This window comes from Dermacentor variabilis, chromosome 1 (genome assembly GCF_050947875.1).
Source record: "Dermacentor variabilis isolate Ectoservices chromosome 1, ASM5094787v1, whole genome shotgun sequence".
Classification (NCBI taxonomy): domain Eukaryota; kingdom Metazoa; phylum Arthropoda; class Arachnida; order Ixodida; family Ixodidae; genus Dermacentor; species Dermacentor variabilis.
In genome coordinates this window covers 163,855,567-163,876,678 of record NC_134568.1, presented here as the reverse complement: position 1 = coordinate 163,876,678, position 21,112 = coordinate 163,855,567, and the positions used below count along the sequence as shown (strand labels likewise).

General features: G+C 44.8%; 1 protein-coding gene across 1 annotated transcript in view; it reads left to right on the top strand.

Annotated features, from left to right (window-relative positions):
* Positions 1-10,577: 10,577 nt before the first annotated feature.
* The window catches only part of LOC142572357 (uncharacterized), a 70,321-nt gene continuing 59,786 nt past the window's right edge, over positions 10,578-21,112 (top strand). Inside the window, exon 1 of the mRNA XM_075681421.1 lies at positions 10,578-10,643. The gene's annotated coding sequence lies outside the window, so the exon portion shown is untranslated. The remainder of the gene's footprint in view (positions 10,644-21,112) is intronic.

Sequence of the window (21,112 nt, the reverse complement as noted above, 5' to 3'; positions counted from 1 at the left end):
TTGAGAATGCCTGCCAAACGCACCCCAGCCCATTCTTATTCTTCTGGTTATTTCAGTCTCATGATCCGGATCCGTGGTCACTACCTGCCCTAAGTAGATGTATTCCCTTACCCCTTCCAGTGCTTCACTACCTATCGTAAACTGCTGTTCTCTTCCGAGCCTGTTAAACAATACTTTAGTTTTCTGCAGATTAATTTTCAGACCCACCCTTCTGCTTTGCCTCTCCAGGTCAGTGAGCATGCATTGCAATTGGTCTCCTGAGTTACTAAGCAAGGCAATATCATCAGCGAATCGCAAGTTGCTAAGGTATTCTCCATCAACTTTCATCCCCAATTCTTCCCACTCCAGGCCTCTGAATACCTCCTGTAAACATGCTGTGAATAGCATTGGAGATATCGTATCTCCCTGTCTGACGCCTTTCTTTATAGGGATTTTGTTGCTTTCTTTGTGGAGGACTACGGTGGCTGTGGAGCCGCTATAGATATCTTCCAGTATATTTACATATGGCTCATCTACACCCTGATTCCGTAATGCCTCCATGACTGCTGAGGTTTCGACTGAATCAAACGCTTTCTCGTAATCAATGAAAGCTATATATAAGGGTTGGTTATATTCTGCACATTTCTCTATCACTTGATTGATAGTGTGAATATGGTCTATTGTTGAGTAGCCTTTACGGAATCCTGCCTGGTCCTTTGGTTGACAGAAGTCTAAGGTGTTCCTGATTCTATTTGCGATTTCCTTAGTAAATACTTTGTAGGCAACGGACAGTAAGCTGATCGGTCTATAATTTTTCAAGTCTTTGGCGTCCCCTTTCTTATGGATTAGGATTATGTTAGCGTTCTTCCAAGATTCCGGTACGCTCGAGGTTATGAGGCATTGCGTATACAGGGTGGCCAGTTTCTCTAGAACAATCTGCCCACCATCCTTCAACAAATCTGCTGTTACCTGATCCTCCCCAGCTGCCTTCCCCCTTTGCATAGCTCCTAAGGTTTTCTTTACTTCTTCTGGCGTTACCTGTGGGATTTCGAATTCCTCTAGGCTATTCTCTCTTCCACTATCGTCGTGGTTGCCACTGGTACTGTATAAATCTCTATAGAACTCCTCAGCCACTTGAACTATCTCATCCATATTAGTAAGGATAATGCCGGCTTTGTCTCTTAACGCACACATCTGATTCTTGCCTATTCCTAGTTTCTTCTTCACTGTTTTTAGGCTTCCTCCGTTCCTGAGAGCCTGTTCAATTCTATCCATATTATAGTTCCTGATGTCCGCTGTCTTACGCTTGTTGATTAACTTAGAAAGTTCTGCCAGTTCTATTCTAGCTGTAGGGTTAGAGGCTTTCATACATTGGCGTTTCTTGATCAGATCTTTCGTCTCCTGCGATAGCTTACTGGTTTCCTGTCTAACGGCGTTACCACCGACTTCTATTGCGCACTCCTTAATGGTGCCCATGAGATAGTCGTTCATTGCTTCAACACTAAGGTCCTCTTCCTGAGTTAAAGCCGAATACCTGTTCTGTAGCTTGATCCGGAATTCCTCTAGTTTCCCTCTTACCGCTAACTCATTGATTGGCTTCTTGTGTACCAGTTTCTTCCGTTCCCTCCTCAAGTCTAGGCTAATTCGAGTTCTTACCATCCTATGGTCACTGCAGCGTACCTTGCCGAGCACGTTTACATCTTGTATGATGCCAGGGTTCGCGCAGAGTATGAAGTCGATTTCATTTCTAGTCTCACCATTCGGGCTCCTCCACGTCCACTTTCGACTAACCCGCTTGCGGAAAAAGGTGTTCATTATCCGCATATTATTCTATTCTGCAAACTCTACTAATAATTCTCCTCTGCTATTCCTAGAGCCTATGCCATATTCCCCCACTGACTTGTCTCCAGCCTGCTTCTTGCCTACCCTGGCATTGAAGTCGCCCATCCGTATAGTGTATTTTGTTTTGACTTTACCCATCGCCGATTCCACGTCTTCATAAAAGCTTTCGACTTCCTGGTCATCATGACTGCATGTAGGGGCATAGACTTGTACCACCTTCAATTTGTACCTCTTATTAAGTTTCACAACAAGACCTGCCACCCTCTCGTTAATGCTAGAGCAATTCCTGTATGTTACCAGCTATTTCCTTATTAATCAGGAATCCGACTCCTAGTTCTCGTCTCTCCGCTAAGCCCCGGTAACACAGTACATGCCCGCTTTTTAGCACTGTATATGCTTCTTTTGTCCTCCTAACCTCACTGAGCCCTATTATATCCCATTTACTACCCTCTAATTCCTCCAATAACACTGCTAGACTCGCCTCACTAGATAGCGTTCTAACGTTAAACGTTGCCAGGTTCAGATTCCAATGGCGGCCTGTCCGGGAATAACAACTGTTTATTAAAGTGAAGTATTCTTTCACTTATGCCAAGCACTTTGCAGTATGGGTAGGTTGCTGATTTGTCTCATTTCCAGCCTCTCATAAAAAAATTCAAGACGCACTTCGTTATCATTACGTGGATGGATCAGAAAGGAATGCAGCCACTTCAGCAGAAACGCCGCGGTGTCACGGGACCAACGATGTTCGTCACAAGGTGCGCACAACGCAAAGTCGTGGGTTCGTCTCCCACCAAAAGTCGAGGCTTTGACTCACATCAAAGTTGGTGGGTTCGAGCCCCCTTATTTAATTGTAGCCTTATTTTGGTTACCTTAATTAAGTTTGCCGTAATTAATACCAAAGGTAGTGGGTCCGACTTCCACCAAAGGCCTAGGGTTCGAGTGCCTAAGCTAACTCTTTTAATTAACTTTGGCTTAATTACCTATGCCTTAATTAATACAAAAGGTCGTGGTTTCAACTCGCACAAAAGGCGGGGGTTTGAGACCCATCATCATCATCATCAGCTTATTTTATGTCCACTGCCGGACGAAGGCCTGTCCCTGCGATCTCCGATAACCCATGTCCTGCGCCAACCGATTCAAACTAGCGCCTGTGAATTTCCTTTCATCGCTCCACCTAGCCTTCTGCCATCCTTGACTGCGCTTCCCTTCTCTTGGCACTTATTCTGTAACCCTAACGGTCCACCGGTTATGTAACCTGCGCATTATATGATCTGCTCCTGCTCCATTTTTTTTTTCTCTTAATGTCAATTAGAATGTAGGATATACGCGCTTGCTCTCTGATCCAAAACTCTTTCTTCATTAACTGTGCCTTAATTAACACCAAAGATAGCGGGTTCAACTCCCACCAAAGGTGAAGGGTTCGTGGCCTTCTTGTACCATTTGTGGTTGCGCAGACAACGCCGGATTTCCGCCTCATGAGTCATTTTATGCTTTCGCATTAAAATAACTGTCCGAAGGCGTTATCAAATCACAGCTTTCGGAACAGCGCTACACGCTTACCAATCGGCCACTTCTTATTGTTTTTTTCTTTCATTGTATGAATTAAAGTAAATAAATCAGCATCTGCACGTAACAGCAAGCGATTAACAAAGTAGTGACATCAATGACGGGCAGCGCAATGAAACAATAACCAGATGTGCACAAATCAGAATTATTATTATTATTATTATTATTATTATTATTATTATTATTATTATTATTATTATTATTATTATTATTATTATTATTATTATTATTATTATTATTATTATTATTATTATTATTATTTGGTTTGAACACACAATTAACAGCAAAGGGAGTAGCGAGGAGCAGACTGGCAACTGCCACCGGAAGATGCACAACGCCTGCCTACTCTTCAGACGGGAGGTGACAGCAACACAGAAATGGAAGATAGGAAGAAGGGGAGGAAATAGGAAATGAAGAGCAACAGAACAAATCTATAGGATGAAGTAGAACACACCACAAATCACACACAGTAGGGCCGGTCACTGAAGGTCACGCTACTACAGAATCTTGAATACAATAGTTTTTACGCTACAAACGTGAAGCTAAGTTAGTTAACTCTAGAAAAGTAAGTAGAGCGAGAGGAGCCTGATCACGTTTAGACGCACAACCACATGGGTACAAACATTCGTCGAGTGTCGTACACCGCAGGCCAAGGAGATGATAGTCTCTGCCTGGCGACATGCGCTGTGCACTGAAAGCGGGACACTCAAATAGAAGGGGCGGAAGTGTCTCGCAGCAGCCACAAGACGTACACGATGGACTTGCCACACGCCCTTGTCTGTGTAAACGTTCGTGCACGTTCACGCAGCCAACCCGCAGCTTGAATAGTTGCGCTCTAGCGCGACGAGGCAAGCCTCGACCGCGAACACGGGGCGGGAACACTCCATTTGCGACGCGCTGGTCTGGATGCTGCTTGAGTAAGTGGCGACGAATCAGCAGGCGAGCGTCATCAAGCTTGCACAAAATTTCTGGGCTGTCACAGTTGTTATGAGTGCCAGTTAAAGCGAGCCGGTCAGCTTCTTCATTTCCAGAGATTCCAACGTGGGAAGGTATCTATTGAGCAACGAGAGATACCCCACGTGATGAAATTTTGCTCGCAGAGTCATTAATGCTGCGCACAAATGGACAATCAGTCTCACTACGTTGTAGCCAGCTAAGGACAGCGCGGGAGTCCGTAAATATGGCAATCTTCGAAGTAGTTAACTCCTCTTGCACGTATTTCAGTGCAACATTAATCGCTGATAGCTCAGCAGTTGTTGACGAAGTAGTGATGAGGGATGTAAAAGACGCGCCGTACTTGAGTCGAAGGGCAGAAAAAACCTGCAGAGACGCATTGACCGTCGCTGTGTACAGATGCATCTGTGAATACTTGAAGATAATCTGGAAACTTTTTGAACATGTGAGACTGAGCGAATTGGAATATTGCCGAAACAGGCGTATCTGACTTTTTGTGCATGTCAGGGATTGTGAGGTAAATAAAGAATACGTGTTTCGTGACATCTTTTGGAGGCGGAGGCGTAACTGAAGCAGCATGTTTGGAAATGTCAGTGATATTCATAAATAATGTCGCAATTTTTCCCATGCGAGATAACGGGCGGTGAATGAGACGATCATGGAGCGACTGACCATTCGATGCGCGGTGCAGATGCTCAATATGATATACAGCTCTTTGATCTGCTTGTAGCCTCAGGGATAACTGATGTGCTTCAGTGAGTAATGCAAGAAATTGCGCCTCACGAGGTAATCCAAGCATTAGTAGAAGGGCAACGCGATGATCTCGTTCCAGTTGAGCCATCAAACTAGGTGCCATGGTATGTTCAGGACGGGTAACGCGTACAGCATGCCTGAGAGTACAGATGACTGGTACACCTGGAGAGCCGTTGTTTGGTCACAGCCAGTACCTCTAGCAGGCAAGGTGGCCACATACTTAAGGAGGGAGTGCGATTTGCGTCGTACAGATTTAACGGCAGGACGCCAAGATATGCGATCATCTATAACTCCAAATAATGGTGTTGTCGCACCCAGTTTATAGGCGTTTCGTCAAGGTACAGTCGGCTCATTGTTCGACGAGCGCGTTGTTTAGGATGATATGCTATTGCACCCGACTTAGCAGGTGATATGAGCAGGCCAACCTCACCCAAGTACTCCGAAGTAGCCTTTAGAGCTCTTTGCAGGCTTGCACGAAGCCGTGGACCAAGGTACGAAGAGCCGCTTATCCACAGAGCAATGTCATCTGCGTAGACAGCCATGCTCACAGGGAAGTCACTGTTTCGGGGTAAACGACTTGGAAGTGCGGCGAGTACGGTGTTAAACAAAAGCGGCGACAATACGCCGCCCTATGGGACACCGCACTTCCCATTTCGGTATTCACCAGTTACTCCTCCGACACGAAATTTCACCCGGCGCTCAGATAGAAAATTATGCACAGAGCGGAGCAGACGACTCGAAATTCCCACGGTTGCAAGAGCAAAAATAACCGCCTTATGAGGAACTGAATGAAAAGCTTGCTGTATGTCTAAGAAGAGCATGTAGGCGGAATGCTTGTTTGCTTTAGCAAGTTCGGGCGCTGAGACAAGGTCTGATATGCTGTCTATAGCTGAATGGCGGCGACGAAAGCCACTCACGACATCAGGGAAAAAATTCAGCTCCTGTAGCCTGACATCTAAGCGAAACAAAAGCATTCGCTCCATTAACTTTACAACATTTGAAGTTAGGGATATTGGCCGGTAGGACTTCAGGTGTCTTGCAGGGCGCCCGGGGTTTAGTATTGGTATTACCACGAACGATTTCCATTCAGCAGGGATTACACCGGTTCTCCATACTTCATTATACTCGTGCAATATACGGTCATGGAAACTCTTATCAAAGTTCCGCAATGCTTGATACGTCACGCCATCTTCACCTGGAGCAGTGCGGCGTTTGGAGAGGCTCAGCGCGTGTCGCAGCTCCTCAAGAGTGAAATCTGCCTCATCCATCTGGCAGGCGGCACCGTAGGAAGGGGTTATGGTGCTGTGACTTGTTAAAGAAGGAAGGTCGCCATTCGTGCTGTCACTGGATGCAGGAGAGACAAAAATGTCCGCAAATGCCTCCGCTATATCTTTTGGTGACTGGCCAGTCGCAGTGCTCAATGCAGCCGTAAGATTCTTGCAGATTTCAGGAGTGCGGAGAGCCTTCAGTATGCGCAATACATTTCCAGTATGCAACGAACTACACAAAGCTTCCCAGCTCTTGCGACGAAGCTGTTTTGTATGCCGCCGTATGCCTGCATCAATGTGATTGTACATAGTCCAGTCGGTGCGTCGTTTAGAGCGCTGTGCCCGCCTATAAGCGCGCCGTCGACATGAGCGGAGCCGCAAAAGCTTTAGATCTGGGTTTGGTTTGCCGATACTCCGTCGTCGTTGTACTGTAGCTTCTCGTAACCACTCACTCACCAGTTTAAACAGGCTGTCTTGAGATGGTTCCTCTGAGATCAGCTGACAGTTAGTCACTGTATACGCGACAGCCTGGCGACCCGCAGTATGTGTTGGTGTTAACCAAATTGGTAGGTGATCTGAGCCTCACGGGTCAGGTTCACATGACCAGGCTAAGCACACATCTCTCGTTGATATCGCAAGGTCTATAGTGGAATGCTCCTTTCCTCTACCTATAAATGTAGGTGAACCGTCATTCAGTATTTGGAGATCGTTCTTGATAATGATCTCGTTAATCTCTGCCCCACGATTGTTTTGGGGACGGCTATGCCATCGAGGATGATGGGCATCAAAATCTCCGCATAACACAAACGATGCACCACACTGAGACACTAAGCACTCAAGTAGTGAGGTATCGGAAGAACGTGTAGGCCTGTTGTATATGCTTGCCACCGTCGTACACACACCTCTGAGGCTAACAGTAACAGCTGCACTCTCAAACTCATCGTCACGGAAACCGTCTGTGTCAAAAGCCGTGAAATCCAAGTCTGCACGCACGTACACTGATGCTTTTGAAGCATTAAGCGTATGCGCCGCGTCCACACACTGGAAAAAGCCACAAGCTAGTTCCGCGCATCGAGTGTTACTGTGGACACCCACGAAGCCTGGCAATCGATATTCGTCTTTCCTTACGTTAGTTTCCTGAACCGCTATAACGTCTAGTGGAGTCTTCAAAGCGATGAGCCGAAGAACTAGATCAGCGTGCCTCGGTCGCATCGACCTGACATTCCATTGCAGCACAAAGGGGCGAGACTGCTGACAACTGTTAAAATTGTTTCCCGTAAAACGGCTAGTGAAGGCTGTCGAGCACTGGAACGAGGGCCTCCAAAAGTTGCTCTGCTGCTGACGCTGCTGGTGTCTGGCGACCGGAGATTAGAGATCTGATGACGTTGACAAGCATCTTCAGAAGATTGACAAGTTCCACGTCGTCGTTGGCTGAAACCAGTTTAGGCGCTGTGTTCGCAGTGCTTTCCACTGTGGTCGAAGTGGAGCCATCAGGTACGGTGCTTGTACTTCTAGCGAAAATGATTTGATTAAAATGCACATCCAGCCCTAGAAGGATGACTCATCAAGATGTGATCGCCAGCACATGAGCAAGATGTCCTATCTGGCTCGGATATCAGTCCCGGTCGAAGGTCTGCATCAACATAAATATCTTTTAGGTGTACAGCTATTTGAGTAAATGCAAACTTGAAGGAACAATTGGTTTGACGTCGTGGACCATCACTCGCGCGTTTACCAAACTTGGAATTCCATGAGAAAAAATTTGTAGATAGGTAAATTATGAGAGGCTAACTACGCGTCGCACAGTATGAGTATTCATACCGAGGGCTTCCTTTAGAATTCGTTGGAGAGAATCCCAATACAGGATGATGTCTTTATAGCCAATAAAAGGGTGTTAAATTGTCTGTGGCGCATCAAAAACACCTAAGTTAACAGAAGGCACAAAATAGCTTTCTTTGCAATCTTGCTTTTAAAGGTAATATTTCACTACAAGGTTCATGAAAGAGCGTTTTGCATCAAGGAGAAACTTATGTTTTGCGAAGCCGCTTCAGAACATCGTGACTGGGCTGGGCAAAGAGCACTGAGCAGTAAAAGAAAGGCGGGAAAAAATGAATAAGAAGTTTCTGTATAATCATCGCTTGAAATAGGACGCTTTTCCTGTCTTTAATGGCAATTACGTCAAGGCTTAAATGACTATTGTGAGTAACATAAAGAAATAAACGAGCTAATGAGGCTCTTACAACTCCACGTCCAAACACACTCCGACGTATACAAAAGCCCCAGAAGGTTTAATTAGGCCGCAATGTTGCTAACGCGAACTCTTTGAGACGATTGTCGCGTGCGTTACGTCGTATAGCCCGTGAGAATGCACATGCGCGCAGGCCGGTTTCCATTAAGGCCGCAGACGCAAGAATGAAAAGCTCGAATGGTGGGTCAACCAGTGGCTGGACAATGCGGCTAGTTTCGATATTGGCAATAAAGCCAAATGAAAATGCAATAACTTTTGCGGCTCTACCTTTTCAATGTACATAACAATAAAGTGAAGTGATGGAGTTATGTGTAGAAATGGAATGTGCTTTTGCCTATTTCCTTTTTCGGTATCGCACATCTTTATTTGGCCGCTTCATTTGTTGCACCCAGAGAGTTTCATACAATAATTACTAGAGGGAACTCTTGCGCCAGTGCCTATGGGAGTATCAATGGGGCGGTTGTACCAGCATGGGAATTATGGGAAGTACATGTGTTTGTCTAAACTTCGTGCTTTTGGCTTCAAACGGCTTTGTAAACACGTCATTTTCAACAATGTACTACGTAATAAATAATTAAATAACCATTATTAAAAGTGTCCGATGTCAGACTCGAACAAAGGAACTCTAACACAGAAGCCTGATACTGAAACCATTAAGCCACAGAAGCATGCATCGACAAGCGAATGAAACGCCCTTATGAATTTATCGCGGGCATGCCAGTGCCTTGAGACGCTTGGCGCGCTTCGATTTGGCCACCTGGACAAGCTCAATCCTTGCAATTAATAGCAATTGTGCGTGTACGCGGCGTCTTCTGCACTTCGAAGAGTATACATTGCGTTGAAATTGACGGCAATAAGATTTATATAGCGCAATCAAAAAATCCACAAGAACGTCTGAATCCACAAACGCGAAGATCAGACAAATCCATGTACTTCACACCATTCGCATGGTGGTACAACGGCTGCAGCGCGAGAGTTCCCTCTAGTAATTATTGCATGAAACTCTATGGTTCGCCAACAGACTGTGCTTTCGCTCTTATCGCTTCGGCTGCCATTCTACTCGTCCGCTCCCGCGCTTTCTATGCTCCTGCGTGTTTTTTCGTATGCTCTGCAGGTTAAAACTTTCCTTCTGTGCCTGCGAATGTTCCGACAATGTCTGAAAAAGTGAGAAAAGGATACAAGGCATTCCGCGCGCCTGTGTGATGTGTCAACTCGAGGAGCAACAGATCGTGAAATTTTTCCGTTTCCCAGTGGGCGAAAGGTAAGCACAGTTTCTCTGCAGTCGGTATGAGAAAAACGCTGTCCTTATCAAAACAGCTGTGAGACGAAACGAAAGATCTTCCGCGCTTGTTTTCAAGTTAATATTTTTTTTGGTTGAGCGCGGCGCATTTTTCTGCGGTGTTGTAAGAAATTGAAGCTACTTCGCCGATTGATGCTATAGCTGACGTGCAGACGGAAATTTCGCTGCGGTAAACGTTAGCGGTTACTCTTCACTTTTTTCACGAGTAGAAAACTTTCAGTTTATACCTGCCACATGTATATGAATGCTTGCTGCAGAAACTGGTTATGCTGGAGAGCTGGTAATCAGTTTTTTTTTGTTAATACATTACCACATTTGAATGGTCATGAACACGTCAGAAGTAAAAAAAAACATTTACGTGGAGGTCACCGTTTGCGTTTTGAATTACCGGAAGTTTGAGTTATCTATGTGACGAGATGGATTCGCTTCCCTTTTCAATCTGTGCCTAGAAGGACAGATTTTTTTTTTAGTCGCTTCTTCGTACTCTGAACTTTGGTTTCGCATTTAGGTGTTCTTTAATCATGACCACGCCGTATTTCGGCCACTTTTTTAGATGTGACATGTGGCGACATTACGCTAAATGGCAAGTCCTGGCAGGGCTGACATGGTAGCAGCTGTATAACGGCTACGGCCTCTGCTCGGACCACTTCAGAGGAAGGGGCTATATACGACGACCCTCGAGGTCGGCTGTACCGACTGTTGTAGTGGAAGAGCGGTCCCTGGATGGATGAAGGTAAGGAAAGCAAGCTATTAGTGGTTGCGAGCCTGTGCTTCTGTAGTTCATTATTCGAGTACAAAAACCACTTGACAGGGCACGGCGCAAATGTCATGAGCACGGCAAGCGCTGTCCATTCCTGGTCGTTGGCTACGGCGCCGGGTGCCCTGTCACGTTAGGCAGCAAAATTTGCTCAGGGTGCACCAAGAAACCGTGTACTTGTCAGTTTCTGGTTATCGCTTGCTCGTCTGCGGTGCGTGATGTTCGCAATTTTAGGCTAAACTAAAAAGCCGAATAATTTTCGCAAAGTAACAGCGAATTCACGTTCGTAAAATATCGCGCCTCGCTTGGCCCTACAGCATACGACACGCCGAAGCCAGTTCATGCCGCGCACTGCCGTCTTCTCCCTAAGCAAGGTTTGCAGCTTTATAAGAGAAATTCTTTCCGAGAAAAATTCCAATGCTTAGTTGCCCAGAAGCTTTAAACTATTAGAAGTTAAATTTTTTCTTATGGGTATTTCGTAGAAAGATCAAGCCAAGGTAAGTAAAACACTCAATTACCTAATCCTTAATCAGATGAATCAAAGCTTTCATCGATCAAGAAGGCTAGCTCTAAAAACTGACGCCTTGTATTCTCAGCCAGCTATTGAGAAACCAGCTATCCTTAACATGTTACGTGAATATGTAGCAGCACTAAAACTTGGAAATTTGGCTATTAAATTTTGGGGGCACATTTCTACTTGAAATCCTGCAACCATGGTCTCATCTACCAGCTGTTCAGGTTGCCGTTGTCATTCCGGCTACGAAAACCACAATGAAATTCAAGCTGCCACACATGACAACATCAACGGCGGCAGAGCTTGCTGCCCTGCGTGCTGCTGTCAAGTATCTCCTGCAAGAGACAACTCAGAAATAGGTAATGTTTTGCGACTCTAAGGCACCACTTCAACGTCTACGTTTTGCCCTATAACATAGGACTTATGAGCAGCTGACATATGAAATAAGACAAGACCACCGTCAAGCTATCGCTAAAGGGCATGAAATTATATTCCAGTGGCTACCTGGACATACCGGCATTGCTGGTAATGACCTCGCCAACGAAGCTGCCCGGCATGCCCCTCTGGAAGCCCGACCAGTTCCAATAGCCTTATTACGAACCGACGCTGCAAGAAAACTTCATATCGTGGCTAAAGCTATTACACAAATACTGGCTTTCTCCCAACCTCCCGAAGTGTAATCTTCATAGGCTTGATCCATTCTTAAAGCTACAAGTGCCATTAAAGGTTTCCCGCTGTAAGGCAACAGTATTCTGCCGCTTGTGGCTCGGGCTGGCATTTACGAAGGACTGCTCGTTCCACATTGAAATGGCGAATACGCCCATGTGCGACACTTGTGGAACTATAGAAACGATTGAACACATACTATGTCTCTATCCCCAGTACTACGTCGAGCGTGAAGCTCTCCCGACAGCATTGAACCAGCTGGACTCTAGACCATTTTTGAAAATGAAGATCCTTGGACCATGGCCGTACGCGTCAATGGCACCGAAAGCCACGAAAGCGTTGTTGAAGTATCTCAAGTCGACAGGTCTCGGCAACCGTGTGTAGACACGGTGCGAACCTTCAAATGTGTGCGAAACTGTGCTCTCTATATCTCCTCTCTCTCTTTTCGCCCCTATACCACTTCCCCAGTGCAGGGTAGTCTTGTTATCCTCCCTACCTTTCATCTCTTCTATTTCTCTCTCTCTGCAGCTATGTATAGTTAGAACTGACCTGCATAGATTAAAAGTACTATTTTACGAAAACAGCTCCGTTTTGTCACGTGCACTAGAAATTTCATAATGAACAAGCTTTTCATGCCGTGTTTTCATAAACGTGAAGCGATGTCACATGGCACACACGTGTTGCGAATAACATTCGCTTTACAGTGGAACATGAGACTCAACCTTAGACAGGGCGCTGCACTTGTCCTGTGGGCCTGTGTGTAGTGTCCCTTGACACAACGTGAACTTCGGCAAAAATTTGCCAACTAGCCGGACAAGATGTTCTGATGATGTCTGTGTCTTTACAGGTTCTACTCCGCCGCGAGACCAAAAGCGCATAATATACTCACAAGAGACTGCAGACCCCTTGAATCGACTGAGAAATTATAAACAAATGTATCACAGGTCAGCGAAGTTAAAGAGCTGCCGAAAGATTACCACGAGGGAAGCACTAGAGAAGTAGATGTCATGATTACAACGAAGGCGCCAAATAAAAAAACGGACGAAGGAAGGAAACACAGGACAACCACGTAGGCGCACTAACAATTCAGCGCTTTATTCAAATAAAACAACGGACGAAGGAAGAAGACACGAGACAACCACGTAGACGTGGTTATCTCGTAGTTGTCTCGTGTCTCCTTCCTTCGTCCGTTGTTTTATTTGGCGCCTTCACTGTAATCATGCATAACCAGCTCGCCCACCAGCACGTGCTCGATGTATCGTGTTAGCCCAGAGTTCTATCAACTCTTGCAATGCCAGGTGACGCTCCATTATCGCAAGAGGAAGGGAAGGACATGGAAAAATATTTTCCGGAGCACGTTCGTGCGGTCTCGCAGTTGTGCGGTGTGTCCAGAGTACTGAAAAATAAGCTTACCAGCAGTCCACTATAAAATATTTTGCTTTAATAACTGTCGCATAGACCTGCTGCAGTAGTGCTGCTATACGAGGATTATGCTTCGCATATATGGCATCAATCTGGATCTCAAAAAATAGCGTGAGAGAAAACCCGCCGCAAAAAGAAAGCTCCAAAAGCTTGAAAATAGGAAAAAGGTTCTTATTAATGTCTTATTCTTTTTGTAATTGCGATAGTTCTTAGGGCAATATGCTGATTGGCCTATCTTTAGAATATGTTTCGGCATATTTCAATATTTGCATAAACTTAGTTCATCCTTTCATAGCACGGACCTATTTGCCCGAACTTCTGTTTTTCATCGATGTTTTTAGATTATTGTTTTGTTGTCTGTATTGTCTTTGTGATTTTCCTTTTTCTGTAATGTGTCTCATTCATGTCATGGTGCTTGTATCTGACCTAGTGTGCGCTCGTTTAGGCCAATGGCTCTTGAGGCACACTCAAAATAAAATATCCGTCCGTCCGTCCGTCCGTCCGTCCGTCCGTCCGTCCGTCCGTCCGTCCGTCCGTCCGTCCGTCCGTCCGTCCGTCCGTCCGTCCGTCCGTCTGTCTGTCTGTCTGTCTGTCTGTCTGTCTGTCTGTCTGTCTGTCTGTCTGTCTGTCTGTCTGTCTGTCTGTCTATCGTGCAACGTATTCTTTGTGCAGACTCATTGCTCCCACACTTGCAGCCTCCTCTTCAAAGATTATTACATAGCTAGCATACATGGATTTTGGAATGCTTGAATCTTCTTGAGCTTACTGCAGTAAAGTTGCGCAAGTAGTAATGTCGTCTGTACTTTAGTGGTTTCATTATTATGGCAAAAGTGGGAGGGGGGGGGCTCCTCTCGGCAAAGTCACGAATAATCTTAAGGTGCAAAGAAAGCATGTTGTGCCAGAAACGAGTGTTGTTGTAATGCTGTAATTTAATGATGTTGTAAAGTTGTAATGCGCTTTCGCCTCCCTATTGTGTCGGCACCAAAATCATCATTATCGATGACCTCCAGCCACTGATGAAACTCGTAACGTTGCTCTAACACCTGTCCTATGTTTCAAGCAAGTCGCACGAAACGGAGCGTATAGGCTCTGTTAAAGAAAGTGCGTAATGTACATTCAGCGTATTGGAGGAAGGTCTCGAAACTGATTCAAAAGCGAATCGTTCTGAGCAGGTTGCCTTGATGCATTGAATGCAACCGACTTGCGTTGCATTTAGAAAAATTTCTCCATGTCCCGAAGCTACGCGTTCAATAACACCTTTGTGCATCATTCTGTCCTTGCCCAACCTCTACTGACGATCAGCTGTCGATTGACGCATGCTTCTTCTGCATTTACTGTCTCTCAACAACAACAACAAAAAAACTTAGTGCTATTTGTTGTTATTGTTTTGGAACTGAAAGATGACGATTCGACAAACAAAGTGGATTACAAATTTTAGGAAACATTTGCAGTATGCTGGCGAGGAATGTAGTATTGATACCTTTTTCGCAATGTTACAGCTTTGAATGAAGATCTAGTGGTCTTACGTGTTGTATTGTGAAAAAACCACATATGAAAAGAAAGGCTGTGGACATTTTCCACATAATTTCCTGGATATTTAGGACACATTAGCACAAGAACTATGCAAAAAATTCAGTACCTACAGCATGTTGGTTGGACTAGCAAGTATACCCTTTGCATGGAATAAAATAGGATGTTTTTGATACTTGAATGCAAAAAATTTGGACCTGCTGATAATCTTTTTATTATTCCTAAATAAATGTTGCGACAAAAATTGCTTTGGTAAAGTCCTGTTCTGCACAGCACACAAACATGGCCTCTATAGCAATTTTCTGTCTGAGAAATTGTAGGAACCTGTCTTACGTATGTAGGATCATAGTACAGAATGCCTCAATTTGAACTGACTAATGAGGTACACATCTCTACATTATTGTATTGTGTATTGAATACCGTGCTGTGCCATAGGTTGCAAATAAAAACAGACCATAATCCACATTTTTCTGCCTACTTATGTTTTGCCGAAACAAAACAGCCGCGGGGCATGACTTGCTGGCTCCCGCATTTTGAACAGAAAAATACAAGTTTTCACAGAGATGCGTTGCACATATGTTGTAAGAAAAGAAAATTGGGAGCCGAAGCGTTTTGAAAACACAATATGAATGATGAAAACGATCTGATAAAAAAATGCAAGCCAGGTGTACGTGTCCGTTGGCACCTGGAGAGAAAGTCATGTGCTCGTCGAGCGCATAGCAGACGACAAGGGAGATGGCGTTTCCCACTTGCGCATCAACAAAACCATTTAAAAACCGTTTCAAGTAGGCTTGACTTTATCTTTGATTTTTTTTCCTATCGGAGTTTGGCCTACCAAGCACTAGACGAGAAATTGGCGCTCGTGACGGAATTCTTGTTTACCTGGGGGGTACACCAGCTGACCTAGTCGTGGGTCAAACTCACCACTGTCTTTCGCGTGCTTTAAATCGCCTAGCAACAAGTTGCTTGTAAAAGCATGAACATACTTTTTTCTGCCAGTCTTCCCTCATCACTGCTAGTGCTTTGAGACGCTTTAATAAATTGCACCGCCTTTTAGCGCGATGGCGTAAAGAGCCCCAGGTCGCAGAAAATACGGCATCGGCGTCTGATGTTGAGGGTCGTTTTGGCAAAAATCATTCCGAACCACGCATACACAACCACGCAGGCCCTCCATGTAGCCCAAGGAAGTTACTGAACTAATTGAATTTCTCAAAGCAAAATGCTCCAGACAAATCGTAAAGGTCGACTTACACACAGCCTACAAACAGGATAGCATCGGATTGTAATTCGCATGTACGAGAAAACACAATTTTGTTACGCGGAAACTCAAACATAAACCCCTTTTAACGCGATAGCGTTTTCCAGCTGCTGTTTGAGGTCTGTTTTGGTGGGAGTGGCGTGGCCCCCTCAGCTCCTCTCACACCATCGAAAAAAAAAAATCACCGCCCCTTCCAGTCCATGAAGATGGTCGAACAGCGAAGCTGTGTTATTTACACCGAGTGTTACATCATGCAAGTCCAACTTCGCAAGCACTCTATATTGTAAACCATATGTTTCACCATTCTTTCACCTCATTTTTGCTTTTGTGGTAGACAGCTGCTTTCTCAGAAGTACGCACTACTCGGGGTCTTCCTGTGTAGTTGCAGCTGTAATGAAATGTGCGGAACCACTAATCCAAAGCTCCGTACCTTGGGCGCAAGGCCCACCAGATGAGGGCACTGCAATTGTTTTGACGATTAGTTGGATTGGTTTGACTCTTTTTCGTTGGAGTACAAGAAATCAGTCGTTATATAATTGCCGTCACTGTCGTTCTATCGTCGTGACAATCTTCTTGCTGCTGCCATCACACACGCTCGCATCATAGAAACAGTTATACGCCTTATACAAACACGACGGTCCACCTGCTAACGCTTTGCAGAACCCCTATCGACATTGGATAGCCAGCTACTTGCGAAATGCTTCGCTGCAATTTCCAGAGTGCGTAGGATCCGCATAATTTTACAACGAGGGAGTGAGATTCTAACATAACCTTTCTGAGACCATTTGATTAACGTTTCTTTAAGGTTCCTAATATTCGAGTTTCGTCTCTCTGCCTTGACTTGCCAGAAACATAAAATGCTTGGCTTTTTGTAGGAGAAGTACTTGAAAATACCATGCTTTCGTATGCGCTTGTTAAAGAGAGCACCGACATAGCTTTTATTCGAAATTCTTCCATTACTTCTTGCACAGTGTAGGGTAGCAAACCGCGACGTTCGTGTTTCGGTTAAATCCTTTCTTCCTCTCTCTCTCTCTGACTCTCTCTACACAGAATGACTGTAGCACTAACACACGATAATGCTGGAGCTCCTGTAGGGGATAGTTAATTGGGCAAAGCAACAAATATAAAGGCGTTTTTGGTAAGTTCTGCAGCAATGATTGCGTGTGAATGGAAGCAGAAATGACGCTGGGGTGCCAACGCGCACAGCATATTTCTCCCGCTAACTTCCTTCAGCGTTGCCCATATCTGCAGGAAATCACTACAAGAAAGCGCTGTGGTGCCGTATAGGAAATAAATAAGAATGAAAGGTTAACAAGACATGGATATGAAATATTCATGCGAACATTATGACATAGCAACACCGCGAACTCGAAGAAAATAAATGCAGCAGTCAAGAAGTCACAAAGAAAAACAACAGCGAGCTTATACACCAACTCCTACGAGGTGATGCGTGCAGCTCCGGCCGCTAATGTCGTGCCTTAACGTTTCTGGTAGCGAACGTGAAGCAACGCCGTGCAGCGGAGGGCAGGCGAGAAGATTGGTGTCAGGTTTGTGGCCCGCGTTGTTTCTGCTGCAACACACGGGCCAGTATGGATGGCGAGGTGCTATAGCGACTGCGGCTCTTGCAATAAATGCCAGCAAATGATTCTCGGGTGTCTTTGTTGTATATTATATTTGAGAGATAGAAAACAGTACAGAACAGAACATGCGCAAACACAAGGGAATAAAGTACCCTTCTTTTTTCAGTTAGGCTAAGCCTTGAGACCCGGGTATCGCGCTCGTAGGACTGATGCTTGTAGAACGGAGTGCGTGGTGGTTCCCAGGGTGTGCATTCATACAAGTTCTGGCGCATGAGTAGAAATTTCTGCAATCCAGTGCCCCATTAAACGAGTTCTGTGTGTTAAGAACAAAAAATCTGGATTTTTTGCCTACACATCTCAGGAGTTCAGAATGAGAACATTTATTATAAGTGTATAATAATGCTTCGAAGTTTCATTTGCCTTCCTCGTGACGAGAAAAAATCTAAACATTTTACAACCACTTTATAAAAATCTGTTCGGAGGTTCATTGGATGACTTCTAAAAAAAAACCCACTGGTGGTTAATGACTTGTTCACGAAGAATCACTTGTATATAACGATGCAATTCACTCAGCAGAGAGAGAGAGAGAGAGAAGGGAAGAAGGAAAGGCCGGGAGGTTAACCAGACTGAGTCCAGTTTGCTACCCTACACGTGGGGAGGGGAATGGGGAGTGAAAGAGAGAGAGAGAGAGTTTTACGAAAGCCCTATACAATAAAAGTGCTGCTTCTGTATGTGCTTAAGGTAAAGAGCAAGAAAGGCGGCAAGAATTAATGCGTTATATTTTCGTAGATAGGCTTATATTCGAACCGTATTGCGCTGTTTTTACCACTTTAAATTACTCCATTGCGCCTTGAAATGACACCGTCTATTTTGTATTTTATAAACAAGCATAAAATACAGAATAAAATCGTAGTAACAATCTCCAAAGACAGAGAAATGATGGTCGCAACGCCTTTATTCGCGATACAATCACTTCAGCGCCTGTGCACAGCAGCGGTATTCGAATTTATTCACTCCCTTTGGTTTTCCCACTGAAAGGAAAAAAAATTTACCTTGCAAGTCTGAATGAGTAAGCAATGATGAATAAGCTCAATGAGTATACTAACAAATACAGTGAGCACTTAGGCTGACATGTGATCGATCTCAACAGAAGTCAATGCCGAAGATTTCACCTCATGTGAAATCTTTGGCTTTGACTTCTGATAAAGTGCACAGACGTTGAGTATGTGCGGTTTTTTGCTTAGATAAAAATCAGACCAAGGGTGACACATTTAATTCCCGTCTGGGCGTGAGGAGCGCTTCGAAGAATATATGGATTCTCAGCCCACACTTTCTAATAACATTTCAATTTGGAATCGCTTAAGGCCCCTTCCCCGACGGCAACCGCCATTTCGGCATGGATTGTGGGTAGTGCCATGAAATGCGGGGCCAGCGTTATGTCGTCTGCTTCTAGACAGTCGTAAACGCACATCGGACGTCCTGCTCCACACGCTCTGGCACCCAATGGCGCAGCAGGGGCGTCGTTGTTGAACTGCACCCAGCGTTCTTTCACTCGCGCGATAAAAGCAGCGCTAAATAGAGAACGCCAGAAGCAACTACTCGTATCATGGGCTGACGGCCAAGGCGCGCACATGCGAAAACACAACCACGCATGGCGACCGTGACGTTTTTCTGACTCGAACAATCGCTTTCAGCGCTTGCAGTACACAAAAGCGTGACCTTTGAGACGGCCTTCCATTACTCCGATGGAGCCGCCGCTGGGGGCGCGATTTCACCTCGTCGCTCGTTATTGTTGCCTGACATGCTGAGTGGTTTAACCGCACTATAAAGAAATTCACCCGCCGCGAAAGCTTAGTGGCTATGTTTTAATGGTTTGTACGAGGTCGCGGTTTCTATCCCGACCACAGTCGCCACATTCCAGTGGGGTTACAATGCAAAATTGCTTGAGTAGTTAGATGTAGGAGGATGTTACAAAAACACAGTGCCACCTCTGCGGTGTCTCTTATAGCCGCTTTGTTGATTTAAGATGTAAAACCTTATGGCTTGATTTAGTTCTTCAGGTGGCTCTGTCAGTTTTTTTCATGTACACAGTAGTTTACATCTCAATTTTCATGCACTTAATTTTCCTCTAATTCCTTCCTATTATTATCAAATCTCATAGTTGCGACGTTAGCCACCGACAGGGCCAGCTATCCTAAAATCATATGTAGAGAAAATATTAAAAAAAATTAAGATGAAAGAAAAAACTGACACATGATGCCATCCAAAGAGTATAATTATTCCATTTTAATGGCATCATGTGTCATATTTTTTTACCTATTGGTTAACCAATAAGTAAAACACTGACAGAGCAAGTCCGTATAATACACAGAAAGCTAGAGAGAGAAAAAAGAAAGGACAAGAACAGTATATTAGGCTACAGGAACAACAGGAGCACTGACAGGTATTGTGATCATGGAGGAAACTTAAATCCACAATTATTACCATGCACACCGAATTTATCAATTGAGTCGACTTAGTGTCCGATCCCTGTGCTACATATTATAGGCATATTACTTGTGAAAAGTAACAATTACATAATTACAGTTCGTAGGAAAACAATGCTGCTCCTCTTTCGACACAACTGGGAGGAGACTGAGCACTTTGATTTTCTTTTTCTTAGGGCACCATGCCCACTTCTGATACAGCAGGGGCTGTCACCCAGCATACGTCGACAGGAGGCTCACTTGCGTACTTCTTACGTCATATAGAGTCTCGAATTTCTCGCTGCCTTGCAATTAATTCATGCACTCGTAAAGCAGATCGGGAAGCACTTGGATGCAGACGCGGGGATCATGCCTAATGAGCTTCAATCTTTGCAGGTCAGAACGCGAAATAAATCTTGGGTAATATAACTCCACCGTCCCTAATTATAAATAAACCGAAAGACTCCCGGTGTTTGGCGTAAATAGGACTGATAAAATAGACATTATCGATTTAATATGCCCTATCACAGTCAAAAAGTTCAGTTCTCTTGTCATATAATATGGTAATCTTAAGCGCGTGAAACTAAAGCAGATGTAGTTGAAGAAGCAACGTTGCGAATTGGGAGCTCTAAATCCTGCAGCATGGGACGCCCCTTCGAAGATTGTTGCGACAATTTCGGTTACATTTGCACGTTTATACTGGGGAGATTAAGTTACTTTTACCCGCCGTGGTTGCTCAGTGGCTATGGTGTTGGGCTGCTGAGCACGAGGTCGCGGGATCGAATTCCGGCCACGGCGGCCGCATTTCGATAGGGGCGAAATACGAAAACACCCGTGTACTTAGGTTTAGGTGCACGTTAAAGAACCCCAGGTGGTCGAAATTTCCGGAGTCCTTCACTACGGCGTGCCTCATAATCAGAAACTGGTTTTGGCACGTAAAACCCCATAATTTAATTTAAGTTACTTTTGAGTTTTTATTTCGTACACTAGGACTCAAGGCTGCCTGAGGA